Source organism: Eschrichtius robustus, chromosome 10 (genome assembly GCF_028021215.1).
Source record: "Eschrichtius robustus isolate mEscRob2 chromosome 10, mEscRob2.pri, whole genome shotgun sequence".
Taxonomy (NCBI): Eukaryota; Metazoa; Chordata; class Mammalia; order Artiodactyla; family Eschrichtiidae; genus Eschrichtius; species Eschrichtius robustus.
This window is the reverse complement of record NC_090833.1, coordinates 68,095,595-68,113,415: the sequence shown is the minus strand read 5'-3', so window position 1 is coordinate 68,113,415 and position 17,821 is coordinate 68,095,595. Positions and strand designations below refer to the sequence as shown.

The 17,821-nt window shown below is 38.7% G+C and overlaps 1 protein-coding gene across 3 annotated transcripts in view; it reads right to left on the bottom strand.

The window, feature by feature from the left end:
• The window catches only part of ADAMTSL1 (ADAMTS like 1), a 464,565-nt gene that overhangs the window by 313,433 nt on the left and 133,311 nt on the right, over window positions 1–17,821 (bottom strand). The gene's annotated exons all lie outside the window — the stretch shown is intronic.

The following is a 17,821-nucleotide window of genomic DNA, read 5'->3' as shown; positions in this document are numbered from 1 at the left end:
CAATTACTGAGCCTGCGCGTCTGGAGCCTGTGCTCCGCAACAAGAGAGGCCGCGATAGCGAGAGGCTCGCGCACCGCGATGAAGAGTGGCCCCCACTTGCCGCAACTAGAGAAAGCCCTCACACAGAAACGAAGACTCAACGCAACCAAAAATAAAAATAAATAAATAAATAAAAACTAAAAAAAAATAATTCCCAATGTCAATAATTATGCTTCACCCAAACCACAAAAAATACAACTGTGAGATAACTGCAGCAGGAAAAATTTTATGAATAATCTCTATGTTCTATATGTTCCTTAGAATGTAAGATGCATAAGGGTGGGGTTTTGTATTTTGGATTCATTGATGTATTCCAAGCAACTAGAACAGTGCTTGGAAAATTGTAGGACTTCATCAAATATTTGCTGGGGCTGCCCTGGTGGTCCAATGGTCAAGACTCCATGCTTCCCCTGCAGGGGGCATGGGTTGCATCCCTGGTCCGGGAAATAAGATCCCACATGCCATGAAGCACAGCCAAAAAAAATATATTTGCTAAATGATAATTAAAAATACTCCCTTTTCTAGCTAGCACTTCAACTAAGAAAAGAGAAACAGAATCACAGAATCAGCCAACAGACAAAAACAAGGTTAGCGTGCGTGTGTGTGGTGGAAGAGAGGATTGACACAGAGGCCAGCAGAGATAGCCAACAGTGAGTGCCTGCTATTGACTGGCCCTGTCCTGTACCAGGCACAAGACACACATCTCATTCATTCTCAAGACAATCATGGAGGTCATGAAGCTTGCCAAGGTCACTTAGCTAATAAGTAGCCGAGTTCTAAATACATCTAACAAAACATTTGTGCTTCATCCAAATCGGGCTTAACAAAATCACAAGCCTTCATCAATTATGTGGGCAAACTCATCTGTATCCCTAATCTTTTCTTTCCAATGTTCAAGTTAAAAAAAAATGCAAATCCAAACTAAATCAGGTTGTACCTCTATAGTTCTAGTGAAACCTAATATCAAAAGACTTATTCTACTCTCAATCTACTTCAACTACTGTCTTTGACAAAATAAAATGAGAAGTGTAGTGACATTTGAAGGGGCTTATCTTCACAATGTCCCCACAATCCATCCTGTCTTTCAAAAGGTTGTTAACATGAACTCTCTTTGAGGCTTGATTTTCATTTTGTGCACCTTCAACTAATAATTGCAAACACATGTTTAGGCAAAAGTATGAAAAATACAACTGTTTACTATTGTGTTATATATGTGCTATATTTTTAAAATGTGGTAACATGTACCCTTCCCCTAAAAGCACACAGGCATCTTTAAAAATACATAACAAAACAACAACTCTTTCAGCAGCTGTACTTGTTTTAAAATGTAAAGATGTCAGGAAAACATAGTGCCCAAATCTTAAGTGGAGAGTGAAGGGGGGTTGGTTCCACCTCTGGGCGTTCACTGTGGTCAAGCTGCAATCGGTCTCAATATGTTCAGAAGTTACAGTGAGGCCACTTCAGAATTCACGTCAGCTTTGTCCATGCAGAGCCCAGCATGTGCTGGCTTCTTTGATGTCCTTCTCTATAACTGCAGTGAAATTATTTTCAAAATTCTTATCTGTAGATGAACCCACACATGGGCTGAGCAACTCTGCATTCATTCTTATATTCCAAGCACAGTGTGAAATGCAGTGATTGAATCCAACAGTGATTGAAGTTCTGTTATGAGCCAGGCACTCTGCTAGGAGCAATCCAACGGTGAGTTCTAGTACATATGGGTCCACCCTCATGGGACTTAGAGTCTAGTGGTGGAGGCAGATATTACTCAAATCATCACACACATGCAGAATGATAATTAGATGAAAGCTATAAAACACAGATATGGGGTACTCTGAGAGCTTAAAGTATGGGTAGATCTGTTTAGAAGGGCCAGAGAAGATTTTCCGGAAGAAGAGTCTTTCGAGCTGAATTCTGAATGAGGAGTCAGACTTAACTAGATGAAAGCGAGGTGTTGCTGTGAGGCTTACTGCATCTTTTAGTCATGCCTAGATACTAGCTAATTAGAAAGTATGCAAAAACCAAAGCTGGCAAAAAAAAAAAAAAAAAAAAAATCAGACTGGATTTGCCAACAAAAGCAAAAATAAACAAGGGGGGTGGGCTACATCTAACTAAAATCTTTATGTACAGCAAAGGAGACAAAGAAACAAAATGAAAAGACAACCAACCGAATGGGAGAAAACACTTGTAAATCATATATTTGATAAGGGGTTAATATTCAAAATATATTGATATAAAGAACTCATACAGCTCAAGAGAAAATAAACCAAACAACCCAATTAAAAAGTAGGCAGAGGACCTGAATAGACATTTTTCCAAAGAAGACATCCAGAGGCCAGCAGACACAAAAAAAGATGCTAAACAACATTAATTATCAGGGAAATGCATATCAAAAGCACAATGAGATATCACCTCACACCTGTCAGAATGACTATTATCAAAAACACAACAAATAACAAGTGTTTGTGAGGTTGTGGTGAAAAGGGAACCCCCCTACACTGTTAGTGGGAATGTAAATTGGTGCAGCCACCAAGGAAAACAGTATGGAGGTTCCTCAAAAAATTAAAAATAGAACTATCACATGAACCAGCAATTTCATTTCTGAGTATTTGTCCAAAAGAAACAAAATCACTATCTTGAAAGGATATCTGCACCCCTAGTTTCATCACAGCATTATTTACAGTAGCCAAGACATAGAAACATTCTAAGTGTCAGTTGACAGATGAATGGATAATCTCTATCTACCTACTTACCTACCTACCTACCTACCTACCTACCTACCTACCTACCTACCTACCTACCTACCTATCTATCTACCTACCTACCTATCTATCTATCTATCTATCTATCTATCTATCTATCTATCTATCTATCTATCTATCTATCTATCTACCTATCTATCTACCTTTCTGAAAAAGAAGAAAATCCTGCTATTTGCAACAATATGGATGGACCTTGAGGGCATTATGCTAAGTGAAATAAGTCAGACAAAGACAAATATCATACAACCTCATGTATATGTGGTATCCAAAAACAAACAAACAACTCATAGATACAGAGAACAGATTGGTGGTTGCCAGAGGTGGAGGTTGAGGGTGGGTGAAATGGGTGAAAGTGGTCAAAAGGTACAAACTTCCAGGTACAAAATAAGTAAATCATGGTGATGTAATGTACAGCATGGTGACTATAATTAATAATACTGAATTGTACATTTGAAAGTTGTTAGGGAAGTCAATCTTAAAATTTCTCATCACAAGAAAAAAAGATCTGTAACTATGTGTGGTGATGGATATTAACTTGACTTATTGTGGTGATCATTTTACAATATATACAAATATAAAATCATTATTTTGTACACCTAAAACTAATACAATATTATGTCAATTCTACCTCAATAAAAAGATATCAGAAGACTAAAGCAACTGATTGCCTTAGTAGTGTTGAATCCTTTGAGAAAATATGGCAATCTTAACTTAGGCAGTATTCAAAGAATCATTGACTCTACTGTTCTTGTTTGGGGTTGAAGAGAGATGACCTTAATCTTATGAGATACTCAGCTGTGTGGAAGGGCAGTGGGCATGGGAACTCATACTCTCAGGTATCTCAAACCTGAGTAGGTTTACTCCTTAAATTAAAGAAATTTCAGGTTTTTCAAAGGATTTAACTTTCTCTGGGAAAACTTTAATGGACTCTGATATCTCTAAAGGAGCCAGAAAGGAGATAATCATGAAAATCTCTCTCTAATCCTAAAGATTTCTTTTGGTTCCAAAGCCATTTTAAGAAAAGAATAATCCAGCTTCATAGATCCAAAGTAACAGTCATATTAGGAATAGCTAAATAGAAGGTGACATACTTTAAGGCTAACTTGGCCAGACCACCAACTTAGTGTTCCCAGTGTGGGTTTATGGACCCTAGGATATGAACCAAGTCAGTTCTAACTGAGCTTTGTTTAACTTCAGAATTGAAAAGACAAATATCTCCCTGACACAATAGTTTTCTTTTCTTTCTGTATCAATTCCCTTTTAAAATGCCAAAATATTTTAACTCAATTATAGATAAAATGTTCTTATTTTGGTCCAAGTGGAAAATTATTTGCAGTTATATCAGGAAAATCATTGTTGACATGTCTCAACCTGTTGAACTTGAAAAACTATTAATTAAAAATCAGTTAAACTATCAGTTAAAGAGCTATCATTAACAATAGAGAAAAAAATAAATAGAAATACAGAAATGGCTTAGTTGGCAGGTGCAATGCCAGACTCCTCTGTGCCTTTGCACGTGATATTATTTCTGCCTGGAGTGCTCTTTCCCAATTCTTTATTTGGCAAACTCCTATTCATCCTTCAAATCCCCAATTACGTGTCTCCTCCTCAAAAAAGCCTTTTTCAGATTCCAGAATTATGTACTTTAATGGTCAACACTTTCTCAGCCTTTTGTTCATAATTCCATGTAGCAGAGAGTACTAACTGCCACCTAATACCCATCTATCCTATTTTTCTCAGTAACAGAACTCCAATTTTATTTAGGGTGGCAATATATCCAGTTAAAAGAATACATTTCTCATTGGCTATGTCACCAAGTTGTAATTAGTGAAATAAAAGTGGGAGAGTTATGTGGGACTCCTGGGAAGGCTGCTTACAAGAAGCTGACTTAGTTGGGGAGGGTCCCTTTTGCCTGCCTGCCTTCTGTTGGCTCCAGTGGCTTTCTTAAAAAATGAGACAGTCTTGAGAATGGAAGGATGGCAGAGCAGAGAGAGAGAAAGAGCCTGGTTCTTGAACCCCACTTGGACTGGTTACATCTTGACTCTTTTTTGGGTTTTTTTTTTTGGTGAGAGAGTAACTCCTTTATGTGCTTACGCCAATATTATTCTGGGGTTTCTTTTATATATACTCAATTCAAACAGCTGTATAATTTATACTGAGTTTAATCTATTAACATGTCTGTCTCCACAGCAGATCATGGGCTATTTGAAAGTCCCTGTTTTATTACTCTTTCTATTTTGCTGGTTAGCACAACGTTTGGCATTTGTGATGTACAATGAATGTTGGTGAATCACTGAAACACATAGCACCAAACATAATGGTTTACTAATAATTCCAGTGTAGGTTACAGATAGGCAACCTTAGACTGCCATCACTGATGACATACATGTGTACAAAAATGCACATATATGTGTGCATGTGTGTCTGCATGTATCTGTGTACACAGAGAAACAGATGTACTATAAATGACAACTAGAAGCCAAACCTAAACTTCTGTCCTGGTACATGAACAAGAATTACTATAAAGGGCTAGTATTTTTTTTTTTTTTTAATTTTATTTATTTATTTATTTATGGCTGTGTTGGGTCTTCGTTTCTGTGCGAGGGGTTTCTCTAGTTGCGGCAAGCGGGGGCCACTCTTCATCGCGGTGTGCGGGCCTCTCACTATCGCGGTCTCTCTTGTTGCGGAGCACAGGCTCCAGACGCGCAGGCTCAGCAATTGTGGCTCACGGGCCTAGTTGCTCCGCAGCATGTGGGATCTTCCCAGGCCAGGGCTTGAACCCGTGTCCCCTGCATTGGCAGGCAGATTCTCAACCACTGCGCCACAAGGGAAGCCCCTTGGGCTAGTATTTTTAAGACACCCATGTGCACCTATGCTCATTATTAATGAAATGTTATGGAAGGCAATGTTCAGGTCACTGAGTTCCCAGAACCACCCCATTCTGGACAAAACATTAAAGCAAGATAATGACCACTCATAACCTTGTCAACTGCATGGAATTTTTTGTAAAGGGTGGAAAACTAACAGTATTTTGGCCTAATGCAGCTTATTAGTATTCTGCTACTAGGTGTCAGCTCGGTGGTCTAACTTCTTCCCCATCCAAAATGATTGCACAGTTTTGGTTTTTTTTTAAAAAAAAAAAAAGACAAAATTTTTGTCGCAGGTGATATAAAAAGTGAGACGCTCCAAGATGTTTTTGTTGTTTAGACATCATCGTCAACTTTTGCTTTTGTGTCTTGAATGTATGCTTTTTGTATACACATAACGTATACATGCATACAGACAGGCAGTTCTTTGTCTCTTGAGGGGAGCACACACACTTAACACTGTTGATTTTTCTTCATTGTTTTTCAGGATTTACTTAAAAGGGGGCAGGGGAAACCCTTCCTAAACAAAAAACTAGAACTATAACATCCAGTCCAAGTTGGCTCACAGACTTTGAGCATGTCATGCAGATTTTAGGCATCAGGCCTACAGTATGTGCTGATAGGGGTTTCTTTCTTCACCTCACATAGCTGATAGCAAGTGAACAGGCAGAACACAAGACTGAAATTCTCTAGACACTGAAATATGTATAATAAAATGTCTTCACCAGGAGCCACAGGAGAAAGAAAGATCACTGCATGGATAATTTGGAGAATGTAAATAAACACAGTCCACAGGCAGATACCATGCCTCAGAATGACATGCTTAGATGGGTCCACACTGGCCACGTTTCAAATGGTTTCCCGTAAGGACCTCAACTTCTAGCATCAAATACTGAGCCAGTGATGTCAAGCTTTTCTTGATCCAACACCATGAGGTAAGAAATTTTTAAATCCCTTTATTTTCAGCACTGGGCAAGACAAATATGGAAAATGAAACTCTGCAAATCTGATCACAGCTGCTCTTATTTATAATTATTTAATTCAGATAGAACTTTATGGGGGAAGAGAGTGCTCTTACACACATTATAACTCATTTACTATCTATGTTAATAGGGAAAATAGTAGATCTCCAACCTTATCTTTAAAAGATTTAGACATTGATTTGTTTATGCTTTACCTTTTTATAAAATGATTTATAGCATATACACATGATAAAACACAACAAAACTTTTAAAAAACAAAAGAGAAAATGGGGCAAAGAGAAAAATAAGGGTCAAAAAGGTGAGTTACAGCTAGAAACGAGAACTACATAAATGCACATTGTTAAGTCCTATACATTTTCTAGATAGGGGTCACAGATCTGGACGTGAGCTTCCTAGAAAAGAGGAAAACATGAGCAGTGACAAGGGTCACAGCATCTACTCGATCTTTTAAAAATGTATAGGATAATGTGTTCCTTACAGTGGACACTCAATAAATATTTATGTAATGAATTAATGACAAACTGGTTCAGGAGAATCATAATTACTCAAAGCACTGAAATCCTAGATATGTATCTTCTGTGAGTTTTCTGAAAGACAGTGCCATGTAACAATGTCCTAAGAACATCTGAGCAAATAAATACAAGAAGTTTCAAAGAACTGGCTTTTCAATAACCACTGATGAATCCTAATGGTCAGGGAACATTTAGTAAAACCAAACCTTAAGAAACCAAAACAAATCATCCAGGTACAGAGCACTGTGATGGTCTGACTTAATCTAAGGATAGACTTTCCAGCATTTAGAGCTGGGCTGGCACAAATATGGCACATGCGCAGCTATCTTTCCGCCAGGACCCACAGTGGACACTGCCACCCAACTGTAGCACTATTTGCCAGTGAGATTTTATGTGGCCACAGAACCTCTATAATATTGTGATCTAGAAGCCAAATTCATTAGACTATGGATGTCTTGCAGGGAGACTAAACTAATTTACTACTCCAGAGTCAGAGAAATGAACTGGCTATCTTTTAGACAATTCTCCACAAATATTTCTCTTAAGATGAATGTTTTCTGAAGATATGAATGATTTCAAGTACAGATTATAACACGAGGTTCAGGGAAGATAAACAACTTCCCCAAGGTCACATGGCTGGTAACTAACAAAACCAAAATTCCAACTTGGGATTCTTGACTATAAGTTATAGTAGGATGCCTATGAACCATGGAAAGACACATGAGTCAATATTTAATATGGCAATGGTGATAAGAAGGTTGAATAATCTTATCAAGATCACCACCTCCAGAGCCAGACTTACGTGCAGGGGTGAATAGATGGCTTCAAATGTAATGTGACTTGGAAGCCTTCCTAATATTTAGGAAGTAAATGGGAAGGTACCACTTCTCATCTATCTTTGTGCTCCACATCTCTCTGATACGAGAAAACAGGATCCTCGGTCATTCATAAAGATGCTAATAGTGGCCCATGTGCTATGTTTAATACTTCCAAAAGCCTAATGAAAATATGTTTACCTGCCATAAAACCACATAAGGTCCTCCAAACCTCAACCAACTCATTATACAAATAAACTAAATCCTGATCTTTATTGTACTTATTTTAAAACTGCACTCAGGTCTTAAGGCATAAAATGAGAAAACAAATTATTGCTTAATACATGCAGTGTTTTGAGTCGATGGAAACTTACAAAACACGAGGCCCATATGAAAAAAAATAAATAAATAAAGGGCTCCTTTGTGTTAAAAAGTTGGGAACCGTTGGTGTGGTCCTTTGTTTGTTGTCCAAATGCCCTTGGGAGGAGTAACACATGCAGCTGTGGATTACGCTTAAATCAAACCAAATCCACTGAGCATAAGGCATTATGCTGGCTGTTACAGTGCTGCGGGGAGTACACATAGATAATAGGCATGGTCCCAATCTAGGGTGAATGGCTTTAATCAGATCATTTCCTTAGAACAGGAGAGAACAGAAAGGGAGTAAGATCACTAAGACTAAAGGTCATAGGGGTACAGAGGAGGAGAGAGACAGAAGGGAAAGCCTAGAGAAGGGAAAGGAAACTCTATGCTTGCTAGATTTAGGTATAATATATATAGTCTCACTTAATTCTTTTTTTAATAATTGAGATATAATTGACAGTAACATTATATTCATTTCGGGTAACATAATGATTTGTTATTTGTGTATATTGCAAAATGATCTCCCCAAGTCTAGTTAACATCATTTAATTCTTCTAGTAGCCCTGAAAATTAACTAACTTTATGTTTATTTTATAAAAATAAAAGTGGACTCAAAGATTCAACAATTTGCCCAAGATCACATTACTAGGAATTGGTGTGGCCGGAGTTGAATCAATGAGTGATCCCTCTGTTCTATGATGTGTGTTCCTCTTAGGGGTTAGAAGGGCAGTGGAGAGACAGGAAGAAGGAGAATGAACATGTTTCTTTCAGCCATACCTTGTTGCCAAAAGGTAACAAGGGCATTTGAACAACAAACAATGGACTACACCAACGGTTCCCAACTTTTTAACACAAAGGGGTCCTTTATTTATTTATTTTTTTTCATATGGGCCTACCGCTATAAGTTTTTTTCTTATGGGCCTACCTTAACCTACTAAGTACTAAGACTAAGCACCAGGCAAAAAGTACAATCTTTTGCATTCAGTAGCTTTGAAAGTATATCTTTAATGGCCAGGATTTCCTTTTTGAGGGAGCAACTGATTTGATTAAAAAAATTAGTTGCTTTTGTTCAATAGCCACACCCACATGCCACAGGGAAATACTGGTAAATACACACAGGTTATTAGGCTAAACGGATGAGGTGTAGCTCTCCTACACTCTAATACACCACAATCTGGAAAAAGTTTATGTGAAGGCATTAACTCCTCCAGGCAAAGATTTTCCAAAGGGAAACTCCTCGTACGTGGCACTCTCCTCTGGGGTTTATCAATCACTGGTAGGACTTCTCAGTTTCCTCCTAGACTCATGAGAGTCTTTACAATGGCCCACAAGGTCCTGTATCAACATACAGATGGCCAACAGGTACATGAAAAGATGCTCATCATCACTAATTATTAGAGAAATGCAAATCAAAACTGCAGTGAGGTACCACCTCACACCAGTCAGAAAGGCCATCATTAAAAAGTCTACAAACAATTTATGCTGGAGAGGGTGTGGAGAAAAGGGAATTCTCTTACATGGTTGGTGAGAATGTAAATTGGTGCAGCCACTATGGAAAACAGTATGGAGGTTCCTCAAAAAACTGAAAATAGAGTTACCATAAAATCCAGCAGTCCCACTCCTGAGCATATACCTAGACAAAACCCTAATTCAAAAAGATACATGTACCCCACTGTTCACAGCAGCACTATTTACAATAGCCAGGACATGGAAGCAACCTAAATGCCCATCGACAGATGAATGGATAAAGAAGATGTGGTACATATATACAACGGAATATTACTCAGCCATAAAAAAGAATGCAATAATGCCATTTGCATGGATGGACCTAGAGATTATCATACTAAGCAAAGTAAGTCAGAAAAAGACAAATACCATATGATATCACTTATATGTGGAATATAAAATAGGACACAAATGAACCTATCTACGAAACAGAAACAGACTCACAGACATAGAAAACAGACTTGTGGTTGCCAAGGGGGAGGGTGGGTAGGGGAGGGAAGGATTGGGAGTTTGGGATTAGCTGATGCAAACTGGTATATATAGGATGGATAAACAACAAGGTCCTACTGTATAGCACAGGGAACTGTATTCAATATCCTGTGATAAACCACAATGGAAAAGAATATGAAAAAGAATATATATATATATGCATAGCTGAATCACTTTGCTGTACAGCATAAATTAACACAACATTGTACATCATCAATTAAAAAAAAAAAGGTCCTGTATCACCTAACTGAGTTACCTCTCTGACCTCATCTCTCTCTTTCTCTCTCCCCTCGCTGTTCTTCAAACATTCCAAGCACTTTCTCTCTTAGGACAGCACTGGTTGTTGCCTCTGACTGGAACATTCTTCCTTAGACACCTCTAGAGCAGTTGTCTTGCCATCTTTAAGTCTTTACTGGAAACCCTCACCTTCTCAATAAAGTCTACCCTGACCAGACTATTTAAACCTGTATCCCTTTCCAGACCCAGGTTCTCTTACCCTGTCCCATTTTTTCTACTTATTCTGTGGCACTTATTTTGTAATACAATATAATTTATTTATTTATAATAAGTTTATTGCTTATTTTCTATCTCCTACTAGAACATGACACCACAAGGTCACAGTGTCTAATGATATAATAAGCAACTAATAAAAGTTTATTGAATGAATGAATGAATGAATTCAGTATATAGGTAAGGCCACAGGGGACAGGCATCGATTGTGGGTTTCAAAGAACTTTCCTCCTTGTCTTATCCTAGAACATAATAACGGCTTCCATCACTTATATTCTCTGCCGCTAGTTCCAAAGACCAAAAAGTGCTCTCTGTCAAAAAGAAAAAGATCGCTACAGATGTATCATTTTGTAGCACTGTAATCCGAGAGTTTACTTCCACTTGTCACTCTGCCTGCTGTGTCTCTAGTCTTCATCCACTACTCCAGAATGGCTTTGAGCTGAGAATGCTTATTATTTTTGAGTGTCTTCCTCTGACCTCTTTTCCACTAGGCACGGTGCTCAGGGCTTCACGCCCTCTCTCTAACACCAACTCTGGGCCCGGAAGCTCACTTTGTACTCGATCTCCTGAGTGTCTGACTCTTGGCTCTTCCTGAGGGATGGGAGCTTGCACAGCCCCTGGCCTGACTCTTGCCATTACTCTGTGTGAGCTCTAGCCCTTTGGCTGGTTGTCTGGCTGGACCAGAACCACTGTCCTACTTGACCTACAACCCGCCCGCCCCCACCCCCATCAAAGTGTCAGGGCGTCAACCTCCTCTGCGGTTAAAGGCTAAAGGAGGACCTGTTTTCATTGGAATGAGATTTGGCCAGGTGTTCTTTTAAAGGGAGCCAGCTCTACCTTCTTCATTGTCTGAGGTAGAGATATTTTCCTGTCCTCCTTAAGAGCTTGCTTACCCTCTAGAGCGGTTCTGTGGTACTTATCTCTTCATATTATAAAGTAAATGGGAGAAAGGGGGATGTCGATGTTGGAGGGTATGAGGCAGCTGATAGGAAGGGCAGTGAATTGATTAGATGGCAAACATTTTTAAGAGTTTTTGCTGGATTGCCTTTCTTGTGATGAAGAATCTAATCCATCTAATGACTGGATAAACACCCTAAAAGGGAAAGAGAATGACTAACTCCTATTTCTAACATTTATTCAATCTTCCAGGTGCTACCGGACTGATTTTACATTTCTCCTTTCTTATTTATTTTGAGGTCTGGGCCGAATTCTTCTGTAAATTTATGGCTAAAAGTATTTGGATTTTTTTTGGCATGTTGGTTTTATTTTTTAATTGAAGTATAATTGATTTACAATGTTGTGTTAGTTTCAGGTGTACAGCAAAGTGATTCAGTTTATATATATATATATATATTCTTTTTCAGATTCTTTTCCCTTATAGGTTATTACAAAATATTAAGTATATTTCCTTGTGCTCTACAGTGGCATATTGTTTTTAGTTAAATGTGTCTGTCCAGTAGTCTTCAGCAGAAATCCCAAGAATTAACCTAGTATAGACCTTTGTGCATACAGACACTGGAATTCATTCTCAGCATATGGTCAGAGGACTTTTCTTTAGCAGGCTGTCTTCTCTCTCCCCAGCTTCCAAAATTAGGGTGTCTGGAGAATGCGAAACAAAATTATACAAAGGCCTGACCCCTGACCTTGCTTCTGTCTAGAAGACTGTGAAGTACCCAAGAGGGAAAGTGTTGAATTTGGCCTCACTTCACATGGCATTAACTGTAATTCTTTGTGAACTGTGGTGACATCATGGTATACTTTGACATCACTGCTCAGCCTTCCTTCTGCTGCTGGGCACACAGTGCAGAGTTTTTGTCTCAACACAAGAACGCTTTGTTGAGAGGAAAGGATAGCAGCTGGTCTTCTGCCCTGGTACCAATGTGGATCTTATTGGAATGTTCCTGTTCAGGAAGTCACCACAAAGTAGCCATTCTGCTCTGATGACTAGAACTCACACACATAGCTCTGGAAACTTTAATGAAAATTTACCTCTACAGAGTTCAAAATTCCACCTAGGGCCATAACTCAGCAAAATTCTGCATACAATAAAGCTCTCGTTGATATGTCTGGATATGTTACCTGCAGTCAATATTCCAAAAGCAGTAGTATGCTGGCTATATGTGTGTGTCAAGGCTGGAGGTATAGAAAAAGGAACAGTAAGGAGGGGTGTATCTGTCTCCCCAAATAATTCTCCTCCATTATAATTTCTCAAGTGTCTCAGATCCCCAGTCAGGAGGGCTTGTGCCATTCCTTGGCTCTCAAGTCAATTCCTGGTTACTTCCCCAAACATATTACTTTATACTAATTCGAAGCTTTTGGACAGTGCTATTAGTCTTCTTCAAAGTCAGTCAAAGATATTCTCAAATGATATATTTATTCCCTTTTCTTGGGCTCTCTACTGCCATTTCTGTCTCAGGTAAAGCCTCAGAAAATTGAGCAAAACAGAGTTTATGCAAAAATATCACCTGTAAAATAACTCCACACTTCTGTCCCATGTGGCTCTAATGCCTACATAAGGCAGAAAGGTTTCAGATCAGCTCGAGAAACTAAAGGTTATTAATCTAAGATTATTCTCAGAGGAGTAAGTCATAGCCCAAAACATTTGGGTGGGATAGTAAACTTCTTTTATTGAAAAAAATGTGCATAATTTTTTAATTCTGTCAGAACAAATAGAGCCGTCGCAATAGTCAGTTCTACCAGGAGCCTTCCAGTTGGACAAAGTAATTTTTCCCCTCTGGAACATTACACTTAAGGCCAACCAGACCATACTGTCGCATCTTAGCCTTTCATCCACGCTTTCACTTCCCTGGCCATTTCTTACCCTGGAACATCATTACTTAAACCAAGAATCTACATGTTGTACAGCCCTAAACCATGAAAAAGGCAGCATGACCTTGGGGGGCGGGGGACAGATGACTCAACCTGGATGTGACGATTTATAACCAACTGCTTGTAAACATCACATGTTTTCGGTGTGTGATTCAGTTCTCTCCCGAGGATAATCAGATCTACTTTATACTGTTGTAACAAGTTGAAGTGATACCTTATATAAAAAGAGGCCAAGCACATAACCACTCTGACCATATATCCTGGAGTTTCTGAAAAAATTCTATTTCCAAATCTGTTTTATAGTCCTCGCGATTATCAGACCATGTGTCCTAGTCACTTTGGGGGGATACGTGGTCATTATGCAAATAGGAGGTATTTGCTGCTATAGGTGAAAATGTGTCTAAAGCTGTAAAGGGCGATTTAGTGACTTGAGCACCCATAGTCTTGTCTCACAGCTCTAGGCACAGGGTCAAATTTGCAAAAGCTCAGATCCACTGCAGTGCCTCTGGATTTGACAACAGCACATTTGAAGTAAGGTCACAACCCTTATCCTGTACGGAAATAGACTCTCCTTTATCAGGCAGAACAGATGGAGCTTCGCTGGAGAATGTTTTTTTTTCCCCTTTTTAACTTTCCTCTACCCTGGTGAAGTAGCCAATGAAGTAGCAGCAAGCCAGGGAAATGATCTCTGGGAGTTTTAAGGATTCTATTAGTAATGAAAAAAACCTCTCGGGAACTGCCGTGGGGTAGCAAATCATCTCCTCCGCAGCGCACTCAAATGAGAGGGGAATGCTTAGAATTCTTAAAGTATCCTCCCTTAGATCTCTATTCTAGACCACTAATCTGGAGTTAATTCAGGGCCACTTTCAACTGTGTATAAGCGAGTAACAATCATTAAATGTAAATGTCAATACAAAACAGAGATTTCCCAAAGTCATTCTTCTAAAATCTGAAGTCTTAGGGAAAGATATATTTTCAGGGGCTGGGGCAATAGCTCAGTCCCGTTTTCTCCATGGGAGCCTGCACGCACATGGATGTGTTGCTATTACAGCTGAATTTAATGAAAGAAAGTGAGTACTCAGCAAACCCATCTTGGCATAGCGAATATTCAAAATCTATTTGTTTTAAAGAGGAGGAAACCTGGAATCTGAAAGTGCAAGCCAAAAACAAACCAGTTAAATTTTTTTTAAAAAAGGAAAAGTCGTCTTCCTGAAACTGGGAATTTGAATTGCTTATTAATCAGAATTAGCAATAAACCAATCAAACAGCAGTCACAACGTCCTACAAGAAAAGTGGACTGACTGATTTTTAATAGGCCAAAAAATTTCCTGAGCCAGAAGGAAGGTTAGCTGCTGGATCGGGCTGGAAGAAGGCTGACAATGATCAATTCTGGCCATGCTTTCAAGCTCTAGACTTGTGGGTTTAGGATAAGCAGTAACATTTTGCTGAATCACTGCAATATTGACAATGGCAAAATGAACTGCTGCTTCTTTCATTTTACACAAAAACAAATTCACTTAAAGGCCCCAAGATTAAAAAAAAAAAAAATGACTGCATACATTTTTCCCATTCAGAAAGATTAAGAAAATTCCACTAGCCACCCACTCACATACATAAAAATGAATTCTGCTTCTTTCCTAAAATTGCAGGCCTAGTTTAAAAAACTAGCTGAAACCTACAAATTTCAAATCTGACAGTATTCAACACTCAGCAGATGTCTAATTCAAGAATAAAATTAAATTCACATTGAAATCTAGAAATATTTTAAAATTCAGGTTTGTATAATAGTTATAATCAGTTTTTTTTCGGTAGTTTTAAAAAACTACCTAAAAAAGTTAACACAGAAAGCTTACATATATGCTATCTTCTAACTGTCCTAAAGGTACCCAAAGGACCTGCCTCAGTGCCCTCACCTTACTGCTTCCTGGTGGACCATGGGCAAAGAAGAGAAGAAAATTTGTGGTTCATGCAACAATCATAATTTGGCTATACTAAACCAAGTAATAATTCCTCTCCATGTACTGTGTATAAGGCATGTTATTTGAGATAATTGGTTTATATTTAAAAAATATGCAATATGTCTTTATCAATACATCTATGTGAATCCAAACAGAAATATCCCCAAATTCTGCAAGTCTGGGTCTATCAAACACCACATTTGTTAGAAGAACATGATTTAACCACTGATTTTAAGGTTTTCAAGTGTTATTTCAAATGGATTTTTTGCATGGTTTTGACCTAGTCTTCATGTCATTTTTCTACATTAAAATTCCACTATTTAAAGTCGAACTATTTTCTGTAGGTGCAGGCGTGTTACAAGGAATCACTTACTGGGATATATAACAAAGAGTAGATGAAAATATTTGTTAGTATCAACATGAGGATTTTTATGAATACAGTGCTCCCCAGAACACCTGGGCACTGAGTTCTCAGATGATTTCCAACCTTGAGTTTTGAATTCTCTCTAATGAATGTGTCAAGAGCAAGGACACATGGGTTTTTCTGAGATGACAGCGATTGTGTCAGTGAGGTGTGTGGTCTTCCTGGCTGAAGCCCACAGGGCCTCCTTTTCTGTGGCTAGTGAGTGTCAGTTGTATCTGAGTTGGCAGGAAGGTAGAAAATAAATACCATCAGCCACCATTATTCTGAAGAGTGAGAGATGAGGTAATTGCAGACTGTGGGAATGGATAATTCCTACTTATCAAATTTGATGTCAAGAAGACACAACAATAAATAAATCATGATGGGGAAAGGGATCTTGATTCTTATGAAGCACCAACTATGGGCCAGGCACTGTCAGGTGTTTTGCAGGGTTTATGAAGCCTGTAAACAAACTCTGTGACAGCACAGATGACAAAACCAAAGCAACTTCCTATGCCACCTACCTGGAAAATGGCAGAATTTGGATTTCAATCTCTTTCTTTTTATTTTATTAAAAAATTAAAAAAAAATTTTTTTATTGAAGTATAGTTGATTTACAATATTGTGTTAGTTTCAACCTCTTTCTAACACATCGTTCCTACTACTCTAGGTCGCTTAATATACCAGAGGACTTTTAAGTCAACAGTGTGTATATTCAAAACAGTAGAGTAGCACTACATTGTATGCAGCAGCTACTCATGAGAATATTCTGTTCTAAGGGAATGTTTGTACCACTGTGTACATCAATAATATACCCACCATATATCTCGTATATCAATAATGCTCACTAAGTTTGTTTCTTAGCACCCAGCAAAGGGCACTCGAGGGAGAAAGAAGCTCTTGAAAAGCAGTTTCTTGGGAGACAAAAACTTCCAAAAAGATTCTGAGGTTTTCTCCAATAGTATGAAAATCAGCCTTCTGCAAATTTATTTTTAAGGCTTGCCTGTAGCTTGGCTTCATCACTAAGTAAGTTATTACCTTAAACAGTGGGAAAAACATCTCCAGTAGCAGCTGGCAAGACTAAGGAGAAGGAAGAAGGGAGGGGTGAGAAGCGACAGAGTGGAAACGCACTGAACTCAGCCCAAAAGCGGCTTACATCTGGGCGGCTTAACTCGGCAGAGACCTCACGATCCCTGCCAATGGCCAGTGAGGATGACCTCCACGTGAACTTTTGATTTGCACCACACAGTGTCAGGAAGGAGGAGGACACCCAGAATGACACACTGTTGATTCTACAGCAACTGATTTGAACCCTCGGCTCACACAAATAGTACCTGCCTCTGCTTCCCCAGCCAGCCTGGGTCAAGGGCCAAGGCATGAGGCAAGAATACGTTCCAATATGGAAGCATCTTACACTCACCTCTGACCTTCTCTGTCAAAGGTCAAATAAAAACTTTTGGAAAACATGGGAACAGAGTATTTTCACATTATTTTTTATTTGGGAACCTCACATAGTTCCCCAAAGCAGGGAAATTGGCAGCTTTAGCTCCAACAATGTTCAAGATTACAATAGCAGAGGTGATGCAAGTACAAAATATGGACGATGGGAAGAGTTACATGAGGAACTCACATCCCACATATACCCCTGAAGGTGCAATTCTGTCTCCCGACCTGAACTCAAAGTGGTCTCCCCCACTTCTGTTCAAATTTTCTCAAGTAAGGGCAGAATTCACTGCTGAATACAATCACGCATTGCTTTAAAATGTATACACTGTCATGGGACTT